The 13,805-nt window shown below is 37.0% G+C and overlaps 1 long non-coding RNA gene across 1 annotated transcript in view; it reads right to left on the bottom strand.

Annotated features, from left to right (window-relative positions):
* Positions 1-309: 309 nt before the first annotated feature.
* Positions 310-13,805, bottom strand: part of LOC106940099 (uncharacterized) — a 40,436-nt gene continuing 26,940 nt past the window's right edge. Inside the window, exon 3 of the long non-coding RNA XR_001422998.1 lies at positions 310-400. This is a non-coding gene — a long non-coding RNA (uncharacterized LOC106940099). The remainder of the gene's footprint in view (positions 401-13,805) is intronic.

The raw sequence follows: 13,805 nt of genomic DNA, 5'->3' as shown, positions 1-13,805 counted from the left end.
TAGGTAGACGATCATGTCTTAGTTTGATTGTTTTGTCGTCCAAGTTTAATTTTTGGATGATGGGTGAATGTTGTTTCATGAGACTTTCAAAGCTTGAGATGTTTTTAGCTTTCACTGAACAGTTGCATTCATTCATCTACCAGGTGGTCTCTGTTTACTTGTTTTCTTTCACTACTTTGTGTTGGTCTATCTCATAGAAGTCCAGAGTCCAGATTAAAACGCACTGAAATTTGTGGTTGTACTGCTGCAAAACATAGAAGAGCTTAAGCTGTATGAAGAACAAAACAAAGTAAATTGAACTTACCTTTTGCATTCATTCCTTTAGCTTGGTATGGCGACCAGTAGAGTGTAACCCTTTTCTCGTCCAATGACCACTGGAGACACGAACCTCCTTAAAGCTCTGCAAGGACAAACAAATATAGGAAATGGATGGATGAGTGAACCTAATTCTGTATGCTGTTCAGTGTCTGAAGAGTTAGTGAATTCTCACCAACACAGAACCTTTTGTATGGCGTGCACAGGCTGTGAACTGAAATGTTGCCCACAGGACAGAGTAAAGATAAATCGCACTTTATAACTGTAGAATTCTTCTTTTACAGTTGTGTTGAAGGACCTATTCAGGGGGTGAAGCTAGAGGTTAAAAGTGTTCCATCTGAACCATCAGGATGAAATTAAAAAGATGTAATAGGAAGAAGCATTTTATGAAACACAACTCCATGACCCTTCAAAAGAACCCATCTCAGCACATTGAATCTTTTCTTTGGTCTCAGTGGCAGACAAATTTGATTAGAATCTTTAGAAAGGCTTTCCGTTCGTCTCACATTTGGTCCCATTAATTAAAAACGGTATTTTGACACTTCTCAATAGTACAAAATGAGGAAAGCATTTAGATAAAATGTGCTGCAAAGTGTTTTTTTTTTTCCCCCTCTCTTTTTTGTTAGCATCAAAGATCCAACATGATGACCCGCCCCAATCCCCTATCCTTTCAGTCTTTTCAATAATTCATGAATTTTGCTGAAATCATTTCAGGGAAACAGCTTCTCAATTAAAGAAGGAGTGCCAAGCAGTTATTGACAGCAAAGTGCACCTTCTGGAAACAAGTGTCAACAAAACGTCTCTGTTTCATCTTGAAACAGACATTAATTAGAGACTCAGTCTGCAATTTTGCAGATGTCATGTGGTAAAAAAAAGAGAGAGAAAGAGGAGGAGATGCTGAGAACCCCATTAAAAGATAAAGAAATGCACATCATGTGAGAAATTGAAAGTTGTGTGACAGAAAGGTGCAGTATATTCTAAGGCAATCTAGGATTCAAGTCAAAATTGTCTTTCAGTTTCAGTTCTTTTATTTTGGTTTTTTAACAATAATATATCACAACACATACATATTCAAGTAACATAAGAAGACAAACAGACTTAATTCATATCTATAAACATATATTTACTGGCCAGTTTATCAACTGAATCTCTTCAAATGCATTTTTACACAATTAGCAAAGTAAGCAATTTAACTGCATCAGCTCACTGAATCCAGCTCTCTGCTTGACAGCAACAAAACAATTGAATTGGTGACTAAAAAACAAATAGAAAATCAACAATTAAAAACGTACTTGTTATAACCAAGGCTTTCCAAATACCATATCTGAATTATCAGTGTGACAAACCTTAAGGTAGACGGGCTACAGTAGTAAAACATACAGGGTACCACCCTTACCATGACATTCTGTTGTTCTCAGTGGTAATTTTGCAGGATTACTTTGCCACATACACATTGTTGCTGTAAATGTCCCCTTCTGGTCTCAGTGACATTGTATTCTGATCTGATGCCCAAGTACGGCACCATTTCACAAGTTTTATGAATATGAAATGAGTTCACTGTATTTCTAGACCTCCACAATGATCTCAATCCAATAAACCACTTCGGGACGTGACAGATTAGGACATCTGAATCATAGATGGACAGCTGACAAACAGTTTGTGACAATGCCCTGATCACGATGGAGGGTTAGGTCAGTGACTCATGAGATCTTAATGCCCCTATTTGTGGAATCACTATATACGACCACAATTTATCAGACGGATACTACGGTAATATTAATCCATTATCCGAACCAGAGAAGCCTTTTGGACTAGAGGTGAAACATCTTCAAAAAAACACAAGAAGTCTAGAGGCTTTCTAATCCAACACTTAACATTTTCTGGGAAATGTTTTATGCAAGTTGTTAAATCTATGACATTAAGAATTAAGGCAATTGCAAAGGCTGAATGGAATTCAACTTTGCACTAGAAGGGCATACAAAGTGGGTGGTTATGCAGTCGTTTAACAAAAACCTAAAAGTAAAGTCAGAAATTGCTAGGAACAGTATAAGTCGTACAATATTTAGGTCTAAAATGTTTATATATGTTTTTTTTTTTTTTTTCAGAAAAAAGAACAAAACAAAACAAACAAAAAAAAACTGCAAAAGTTTTACCTCCAAATAAATCATTTTGAAAATCTGAGTTTAATATTCTAGCCATTTCATTTCAAGAAATGGTGACTATATAAATAACTGGTCCTTTGAGTTGACTTTCTCAATTAAAATTACTGTACTTAACATTTGCACAAAAAAACTGAAAAACAAACCTCATTAACCTCATTAATAAGCTGTTTCTTTAGAGTTCTATCTTATATAATAGTTAACACCAAGTACTGTAAATTAGATATTTATATTTTTCAGCCATTAGAGGGACAAAGAACAGTTTGCATGGCAGAGGTACAAGTACAAAGTAAAAAACAAAAAAAAACAAAAACAAACTGTCCATTAATGGTTTACTTAAGATAACAGAACTAAAGTAGAAAGCTGTTGGATATTCCCAGTGCATTACTTTTGCATGGAATAATTAGAATATGATATGAAATCTACACAGAAAATCTGTTCTGAAAATGGTACTTTAAAATGCCACTAAAATGAAAACAATCTTGGAGCAAAACCCATGACAAGTCTCCGCTGTTTATGAACATTTTAATTCCCTTAAATCATATTTCTTCATCTAGCCCATTGTGCATTTGTTGCTTAAGCCGAAGTAAATTGTTCAGATTAATTTTCTTCTGTCAATAAAGCTTCAATTAACTTTAGTAATAAAACTGTTTTCATGTGGATCAAAAATCCTTGAACAAGTTTGATCATTTTTGCATCGTGTGTGGGTGTGAGGCCTTTTTTTTTTTTTTTTTTTTCCCTTCCCAGATTGTCAGGTGTATGCGTGTGGGAGGATGACAGCATTCAGAGTAAATACTAAATGTTTTTGTTTTTAATAACAGTGACGGATCTCCTTCACCCGCAGTTCACTCATATTTTATTTCCAGTTATTTGGCATCGGCAGACACAAGCTGAACATACCCGAGCAGTTTCACTGTCAGCTATTTTTCACCTTTATTCGAGACAAAATTGTCTGCAGAAAGCTCAGTTATGATATACCATGTAACACATTTTATAAATCACCACTGACAGGGAAAAACCTCTCCTCTCCGTATTGATCATGCTTCACATCTGGCCATGGCTTCACCGAAAAGTATTAATACTTTTAACAGGATTAACATTTTGAAGAAAAAAATTTTTTTTTTCCCCATCTTCTGAAAATTTTAATTTTTGGAGATGCAAGGTTTTTGTGTGACAGCAAAAATAAAAAAATCAATGAAATGCAATGAGATGAATAATATTCAGAGTAACCAATCTCTTTAATAAGCAACTAAAATCTACTCCGATAGTAAACCTTCGAATTGCTAATCCATCTGCTCAGCCTCAGCTGCCTCTTTAAAACACTAAAAATACCCAGATTTGGTTTGGATTGAGATCAGGCTCAATGTCACGTCCTTCTATTTGCAATTTCTGAAAAAGATAACTTTACAGGCACAAATATTGGTCTGGTTATTCCTGCAAATAGATGTCTTGAAATACTCAGCTTAATTTAGAAGTGCTATTTTAAACAATAAGGTGTGCTACGGGTTACACAAACGTCTCACTCATACTGTGTAATTATTTGCTCTACCTTGTCGAGAACTCAGTGAGACAAAAGTGTTTGATCATTCAATTCTGGGCAAGCAATAGCCTTTGGTGTGTACACTTACCTCTCACAGACTTTCAATCAGTCTGAGAGAGCAATGGTGGCTCAATCTGCAACCTTGGCATGCTCAAATCTCACACGTTTGCTCAACCTCAGACAGGCTCTCTTAACATTAACTGTGAATGATCTTCCAATTTGTGATATTCGGGAACAAACGAAAACCACTGAGTGGCCCTTTATTCCAAAACGTGGGAACAAAGTCACTACTGTGGGCAGTTCTTTTGCTGTGAACCAACACACTCCTTTGCATCTTGACTGACTAAGACAGATGGTATAAACTATCACAAGGCAACATCTCAGTTGTCCACAGAGCTTTCATGTGAGTGTCCAGTACACAACGATCATGCGTTTTGTTTTTGTTTTTTTTGTTTTTTAAAGAAGAAGGTAGAGACTCAAATGAATACAATGACTACTTTGAGTTAAAGAACATTTAGTGTAATCTGGATGCACTGGCCTGATATCAAAAACAGTAAAGCCAAAAAAGTGTCTCAGTCAAGTCCAAGTCTTTTTTCTTGGCTGATGTCTGGAGATTTTACTTCAATATTTTTAATAACGGTTTTAATAACTTAGAAAGATCACCACCAGGAGGTGGCAGAGCAACCTGCTCATGTCACTCCACACATGAATTTAGTTCCAAATTTTTAAGTCGTCAAAAATAAATATGAATTAAATAACCTTATTTGTGTGAGGCAACTGTGGAACTTGCATTTTGGGGGGGAACCAATGTCAAGCCGTTATTTCATTTTTGTTAAGTCTTTCCCCTACAGATCAAAAAAACTATTAGCATTAATAACTGCATAGAGCCTTGCTCCAGAATTTCTGAGCTAAGCCTTTAAGACTTTTATTGATTTAGGCTGAAGATTAGATTTTTTTGCACAATGTAATCATGATTACAGCCCTTAGAGAACACCATCCAGTCACTGTGCATCGATTTCACCTGGCGTGTGTTTCAAATTCAGAATACCGGAAATGTTGAAGTAGCTTTGATTGCCTTATTAGCCGTGTTTCTTTGACTTTCCAGCACAGCTTCAATGCTCGCATTTTGTGGTTCCCTGTTTCACACGATCACACTAATCCAACTGACACTCACAGTTCAGCTTGTGGCAGTGAAGTTGTGGCATCAAACAAAAATGACAGCAGATTGTCTTAATTGTAAATATGATGAAAGAAATGTTCCTGTCAGACCCTTTAATGTACACCTCAGTGTTCAGCAGTAATTTTTAGATAGCTCACTTTAACAAGATTAAGGGCTCTTAAGAGATGTGACAAACCTAAAGTTAGAGGATGCTGTGCATATGCGATTGCGATGCATGAGTGCCAATAACATCTTAGCACGGGGGGTTGCTTTGCCATCTGCAGCTTGCTCATAAGTCATGTTTGGAAAAAAAGCTTCAGTAAAACCAAATTGAAATTTCTCAAAATAACAAATATATATATATAAAAAAAGCAGACTCTGCATTTCAAAGGTCAGGGGAACATATGGATTTTTCATCTGCTTTCTCCATCGATAGTTCTAATTACACATCGCAGAGAAAATCAACAACCAATTTGAGTCGGTTTGTAAGGTTTTGTTCTAATGGCAGAAAATGTTGAGATGGGCTCATAAAATCGCCAGGAAGTGAATTAATTAACATCCCCGAAGGAGGTTTGAACTGAAGTTTAAGTGAAAAATACACACCTACACACACGGAGGTTGTCATCTGGACACTGGCAGATGTTGATTTAACACATATTTCTTGTAACTTTTTTGTTAAAATAAAAAAAAAAAAAAAAAAAAAAAAATACTTTCACAAAGATTTTCCTTAACTAAATTATCTTGTCGCTCTTTCTTGTTGGTTGGCGCCTTATGCGTAGTTATACACCAGTGCAAATTTCTTCTGACGGAAATAAGAATTTAAGATACAGAAAGCTTTCTGAAACATAGCAGATCTAAATGTAGCTGTCCCTCTGATGCTGGTTGAAAGTTGAGTCTCCGAGTCACCTCATTTCCTTTCAAGGATATTGCAGGACGTAAAGGAGTACTGAAATGCATCTGAATATATTTAGTGTCTATGCACATATTTCTGATTTTGGTTATTTAGGGTTATTGAACAATATTTTGAATACAACTTATTCTTAAAGAGTCTGGTTTTGAAATTAATGAGCTCCATAAAACTAGACAGCACATTAAAAAAAGCTAGAAGGGGAAGGAAGGGGGGGCGGAGGGAATTGCTTAGTTTCACCAAATTGAAGGTCTAACTAATGGGCTTCAAGTCTTTTTCAGTACAACATAATTTTTTTGTAAAATCATTTTCCTCTTCAGGAATGAAATGGATATTGTTGCTAACAAATAACTTCCAGATATTGATATTTGTGACATTTAAGTGTTCCGTTTATAGTGAATTTTTGTGTCAAACATATCCAACTTCATAGTCTTTCTATATTAGACATACATCTTCCTCAACATTTTCAGACCATCTTTTAAACATATCAAATTGGGTTATTAATGCTCCACATGAACTGGACCAGCTGACCACCATCTTTGCTCCTCTGTATTTACTCCTGGATTGACTAAAACTCCCATTTCCAGAGACAGGACAAAAGTCCAGATCTGAACCAAATGTAGTGTCCGGACTCTGCTGGTGTGAAAAAAAGCGACAGAATTGCAAAATTATTTAATTATTCATGAAACTAGTCTGCTGTTTTTCCAACAATCTAAGAGTCACTGCAGTGCAAAGATCTTCAGCAGGACAAGATGTGCATTCACTGAAGAATATTTAACTTCATGTGCTGAGCTTGTTCCGAAACAAATGATGAAGCTCTGTGAGAATACTGTAAATTGTTACAACAGACTTTGGATCCTCATTTAACACCTCTGTTGCAGCAGAAAAGACTGTCCATTAACTCTGGAGAACAAATAATTGACTGCTATTAAAACAAATAAACATTATTGGATAGAACTACAATATACTCACAATTATTATAGATGTGCATTCAATTCAGTGTTTTGTTTTAGATTCAAATGTGAAAAAGGAATACTCCTTAACTTGTATGTTACTACACCGCATATATTTTTTATTTTTTATAAAGTGGTGTCTTTCTTGATTGTTAGCACATTTGAATAAAACCATTTTTTATTTATTCATTCATTTTTTTTTTTTTTTTTTTTACTTTTAACCTAAAATAGAAATCAGTTTTGGGCCAGTAACATGACAGTTGAGACTCCCTGGGCTAAAAGGAAAAGGAGAGAATTGTAGCAGAGAAACTGAGAATGAGAACGCTAGGTAATGAGATAAAGGGTCTGTGTCCCTCTCTGTGTCAACTTTAATATCTGTCATACCTCTTCACCTGCTCCCAGTTCCCCAATCAGATCACCCGCTTCAACTTTTTCTCTCAGGCATTTCCTTTTTATACATATCTAGCTCTCCATCATTCAGTTGTCAGATGGTCCATGTTAGTTTTAGACATTCCTGCCTTCTGGATCTCATATTTAACCTTGTTTTCTTTCTTTTTTCCTGATTGATTCTGTTTTTGAGACGTACACCAAAAGACCTGCAGCTGTAATTACAGTAAAACGCGGTTCTACCAGGGTTTACCTCTGGGCTAGAATACAGGTTGTGCTTTTAAGATGTTTCTTTGGAGATTAAGAAAACAAACAAACAAACAAACAAACATCTTGTTTTCTTCTGCTTCACAGTTATCTGTGTTGGCCAAACACACAAAGACCTCAAGAAAATACATGGTTTGACTGTGACAAAATGTAAAAATTTTACACAGTATGAATACTTTTTCATGGCAGTATAAGACATTAGTGTGACAAATTTCTAGTTTTTAGAAAATGTTTTTTTGTTTGTTTGTTTTTTTACTTGATTTGTGAAAAAAAAGAACAGTATATCAATATTTTTTGTGATAAAGTTGGACCTATGTGCACACAAAAGAAGGAAAGCATTCTGATTATGATTATTTAGCGAAGAAGCGCTGCAGGAATGAACATCCCGGTAACGCATAATAAAGTGAGGCAAACGGACGTGGCTGATAAGTGAAAAATCTGACTGAAAATGAAAGAAATCTAGAGATGCTGTTTAATAGCTGATGAGGAAATGATTACTGATATAGGAACCAGGAGAGTCATCAGCAAAATGTATTATGACTGTGCAAGGGCATGATTTGAGGAGCTGAAGAAAAAATGTCACAAAGAATGACACAAAAGCTGATACACAGGAGTCCATTTAAGATACGAAAGCACCTACTAAATCAAAGGCAAAAGACAAACACCGCAATAAGATTATAAACCAATACATGAAGAATCAAACAGAACTAAAAAAAATCTTAAAGTACACAGCACAGTAAGTGACAAAAACAGACAAATATTCACATTCTAAGATAATCAAAATAGAGCCATGTTTTTCTTTTGTGTACATTATTCAAGAGACTAGCCAGAAGTGACATGTCAACTGAGAAAATATAACAGATTCTGATGCAGATATGAGGGATTTTCACATGGACTTAAGTATAAATTAAGAAAGAGTGCCAGACAAAAATAGTTCATCTTTATCTTTTTTAATTCAGTGATTGACTCTGGTGATCCCAAGCAATTATAAATGCTGCAGCACACAGCAAAACTTAAACTAGCATGAACTGATTTTTTTTCCCCTGTTTGAACGTTTACATGTAATTTGTTTATGTGGATGCTCAACAATCACAGATGCCTAATCTCATGTTTTCAAATCAACAACGATTAACGTTTCTATCGCCAAATGACCCCTCCACGTCCCCCCCCCCAAAAAAAATGGCATAATAAAAATCTTGAAAAAGTTTCAGAACAATTACATTGCAAGACTGAAAAGACACACACACAAAAGAAAAAAAAAAAATAATAAAATAAAATAAAAACTTTAGGTGTATCTGTAATGTAACGGGATGCAGCGATCATGTGACATAGTGGTTATATATGTACGCATTTACGAACTATGCTTATAACATTGTATGATATTAATTGAAAGCAGAATTGATGAAAGCTCTGAGTTGTTAGGCCCGATAAGCTCAAAACCAAGGATAGTGTGTCTTACTAAAATAATTTATTATCTTCTGGCAGCAGAGTAATGTAATTTTTTTTCTACTTCCCTTTTTAAGGGATTTAAATGTTGGCAATGACAGACTACATCGCAGGGCCAATCACAGCAGGAGTAATGTTTAGGGCTGGGATCATTAAAACGGTCTGCCTGGCAATCACTGTTGCCCGATAATGGAGGGTGATGCAGTGATTTTTATAAGTCTGTGCAAGATATTCTTTGGCGAGAAAAATCATCATTCAGCTTCAAGATATTACTGGAAAGAATTACCCAAGCCAAATGGTTGTTAGAAATGTACTGTTTGGCATAGGTATTTGTAAAAAAAAAATCTACCCTGCCAAGCGGGTCCTGCATTTCTTCATGAACCCGTTTTTCATGTTTCTCATTGCAAATTAACCACAAAATAACATTCAGTGTTCGCAAACTGATCTCAGACTGTCTGAATTCATAATTGGGACACTAATTGACACAAATTTGATTTACATGAACGCAAAGAGGGAAAGAACAGGCAGTACTTGCTTGGAAGTATGGTTTTAGAGCATACGGAAAAGCACATCATATTTTAGAGAAAAAAACAAAACAAAAAACAAATATGGCTTGAAAATTCAACCAAATTGCTTTTTCTCAGCTTTGCATGAATTCATCTTCTTGCAGTTGCATGCAAATAAATGTGAACCACTGCTGCCTATTCACGCTTTTTCCATGAGGAAAAACATAAAACGCCACAAAATTTTGATGGAGTTCTCCAACAGGAAAGGCAATATGTCCTGGAGGGTCTACAAGAGGAGACCCACAGGAAGAAACGCTGGAGGGACTATGTTTCTTGGCTGACCTGGAAACGCCTGGGGATTCCCCCAGAGGAGCTGACCCAAACGGCTGGGGAGAGGGAAGTCTGGGTCTCCCTGCTTAGGCGGCTGCACCTCACAACCTGACAAGTTATAAGCAGAGGAAAATGAATGAATGAATGAATGAATGAATGAATGAATGAATGGATGGATGGATGGATGGATGGATGGATGGATGCATGGATGGATGGAAGGATGGATGGATGGATGGATGGATGGATGGATGGATGGAGAGGCAACATGTCCAAAAGCAAATTGAAACATTTTCAGCCCCATTTTTCCATTTTATCATTTATCTTATAATCCCAAAGGTCATGAATTGAATTTTTAATAACGCCATGGGGGTAAAATCCCGTAACAGAGTCTACATGTGGCTCCATTAATCTCAGAATAAATCCAAGTATTCTGGGAAGGTTGGTAGTTTTTTATAAGAGAATTTTAGCAAGCAAAAGAAGCCTCATGAAGACCAATTGTTAAATATTTTCCCCTAATAATAAATTAGGTGCAGCATTTAAGAATTACATTATTAAATATAACTTTAACCTCAACTACTAGAAGCGATCACTTCAGATCCAAAGTCTCCTTTAAAACAATTTATTGGGTCAGTTTTCATTTTCCTCCTCCAATGCCGTTTCCCTTCTGCTCTTTGTCCACTGCCTGTCCGGTTTCACTCTACTTTTCCCCTTTTTTCTCAGTCGTCTGTGTGTCTCTCTCATCTCCACTGTCTGGTCCCTGCGATGCGGTCATAGTTGGCACCCACTTGGTAGGCTTTTCTCCACCTCCGCCGAATGAGAGAGGATGCATTATACATGAAATACAGGCTGGCAGACAGCACAGCACATGGCACCCATTTCACTGTGATGAGCCGGGGAGACTCCTATTAATTCTACCAAAGCAAGCCCAGTGCAGACAGAGCAAAGAGGAGAAATGAGACGCTGCTCAGGAGCCTTGGGGAGAGGGGGGAAGGGTTGGGGTTGTAAAGCCTTCAAGGAATCGGGGGAGAGGTCAGGCAGGCGGAAGACGTGTTGGTTAAAATATTCAGGTAGATAAAACATCTCCTGAGATTAAGTACATTGCTTTTGTGGCACCTGTATTTGTGTGTGCATTTTCACTTTGTCCTCGACGCATTTAAAAAATCTTGCCCTCATCTTTATATTCCCTTGCATCCCCACTCCAGTGTTATGCTCGGTCGTGCTTCACGTGCACGCAACCACATTTGTATAAGTTTCTATTTTTGAAGAAATGAAAGGCAGTTGGATTTCAGAGTCCAAGCAAATGCCGCATAATGAGAGCCTAAAGTGCTCAACTGAGCTTCAAGTCACGTCTTGCCTTGCATCACTGACACACATTTACACACAAACACACACACGGACACGCACAGACGCAGGACATTTTCACAAGTCACACATTGAGATGCAAATGCGAATACACAAACACCGAATTTACAGCTCGAGATCATATATTAAGCATTCAGGCCCTGAAGGTCATCGTGCTAAAAGACATATCTGCAGGTTTATTTTGGCCCTGAAAGCTTATTTATCCCCCCCAAATGGGTTCAATTGACTATGATGACAGGACTGTGGTGTTTAGTACACATAAATGTCTTGGCTATCTGTGTGTGATGCGAGACAGACACGTAATATGTATAATATCTTGCTAACAGAATGGAATGTCTCATCCCTTTGTGATTTTGATACATGAAAGAGGCCTAAACAAACTCCAACAGACTGACTCTCATTTTGTCTTTGGTTTACCTCTGATGGAATGCTTGACTGGGCCCAAAAACTATTGATCTAAAGCATTTCCTGATATCTTTTCAATCGCCACAGTCACAGAGTCTCCATGCTGCCCACGCACAGTAAAACTAACAGCCATCGATTCTCTTCCTCCCATCACCGAGACATTTCATTTACTGGAACGAAGCAACTTGTTGGTTTGTCGTTTCATTTCCTAGGCAGAATGACAAGAAGAAACACCTGAAGGTGATGCTATGACTGGAGAGACGAAGTGGGAAAAATGTGTTTAACTTTAAGGGAAACTATGTCAAAGCCCCTAATGAATTTCTTAACAGGTGCTGAAGCTTTTTTTTCTTTCTATGTATGCAACTTTCGAACTGTTGTCATTCATTTCACTCTAGAAAACACCTATACATTTTGAATAGAATTTTTCTTTTTTTTTCTTTTTTTGAGTGTGAAATGATGCCAAGCACCTGCAGCTTGTCACTTATTTGTAAACAAAAAAAAATTGGGTGAGCAGAGTATATAGATACAACCCTAGCAACCGAAAAAAATCCACAAAATTTTCAATAGGAATGAAGGAGGGGCTTTAGAAAAATCTTTAGCGTTTGCGTGCTTTTTACAGCTAAAACCAGTTTTGTTGTATATTTCGGGCCATTGTGCTGCTGAACACTTGACTGTGTCCCAAGATTCAGCTATGCAGTCAGTGACTTAAGGTTAAATTGAAAAACTTGATCGTTCTATTCATTTTCTGGTATGCACTATGATCACCGACAGCTAAATAAACACTTAAAATGATGCTTCCACCATTATTCAGTTGCAGAGCTCTTTTGAAAACCTCAACGTTCTGGACAAGCAGCTCAGTATTGGTCTGATCAATGATCACTGCTAAATGGCCCAATTACGAACTCTGACACAAGCTGTGCACTTGTCAAAAACGCTGAAAGAATCAAAAATAACGTTAAGAATGAGGTCCTCGACTGAAACTCCAACATACCACAGAATGTGATCAATTGGCATATCGGCATCTGCTGTTTATTTGTAGGCAGAATAGAAGCAAAAGACGCTGCAGTACTGGCTTTATAAAACAAGATACATTTAGAGATGCTCAGGCAGATTAAGCAACAAGGAGCATTTTCATTGACAGACTAAAAGGTCAATAAGGGGACATGGAGAGGATCCAAAGTGCCTCCCACTCTTTTGCCATGGCGGTCACAGACGAAGACAAACTGTGGTGCCAGCTATCAGTGCACACCCACCACAGAGATCAGTTGCAACAGATCAATGTGAACTACTCCTACTCGCTCCATGAAAAGTCCATAAAGGTGACGAGCTGCTGGTGGTTGCCAGCTCTTTAGAAATCAAATGATGAAATTAATAAAACAAAAAGACACAGAGGACACAGTAGGAATATTGTTTTCATAATCTGCTCACACGCTCTCCTCTCTGACTCAGAAAAGTCAGTAAAAGCCATTTCGTAGATGTTTGAAGCCATTTTCTTCTCTTGCAAGAAACAGGGTAAAAGTTGTACTCTTGTGTTGCTTTAATTTGTCTTTTATAACTAGCTGTTTCACAATTTGGCATAAAAGCTGAAGCGCTTTGCATCCAATCAACTAGAAACCTCTAGGCATATGCAGTTAAAAAAAGCATTGTCGTAATTGATATTATATATGTATATATGTATCGGTTGCATTCGAATTTACTCAAACACCTGTAGGTTTATCAGCATCTATTAAAGTTTTGTGTTCATGCTTGTTTTGCATTACTAAGTTCTGCTTGTACAGCATTGCACCAAACAAATAAAAACAACAAGAAAATTGCATAAAAATGTAATCTTTACAGGAGAGCTTCTGAAGTGGAGTCAGAATAATTGATTAGAGAAAACTAAACTGTCCCAATCTTAGATGAAAAATATTTAATTTGAATTCATTTACATCTGGTCTGTTGGTTTTGTTCACACTGTCGGCTTGGTAGCTGATGGGAAACGTAAGCATGTTTTGGTAACCTACAACTGTCTGGTGTCATGCTGCTGATGAAGTGTCATGATGAAGTATTCATGTTCAGTATACTCCATA

This window comes from Poecilia latipinna, unplaced genomic scaffold, assembly GCF_001443285.1.
Source record: "Poecilia latipinna isolate Pla-1442-1.1 unplaced genomic scaffold, P_latipinna-1.0 Scaffold3090, whole genome shotgun sequence".
Classification (NCBI taxonomy): domain Eukaryota; kingdom Metazoa; phylum Chordata; class Actinopteri; order Cyprinodontiformes; family Poeciliidae; genus Poecilia; species Poecilia latipinna.
The sequence above is the reverse complement of the archived record's forward strand: the minus strand, read 5'-3'. Positions and strand labels throughout refer to the sequence as shown.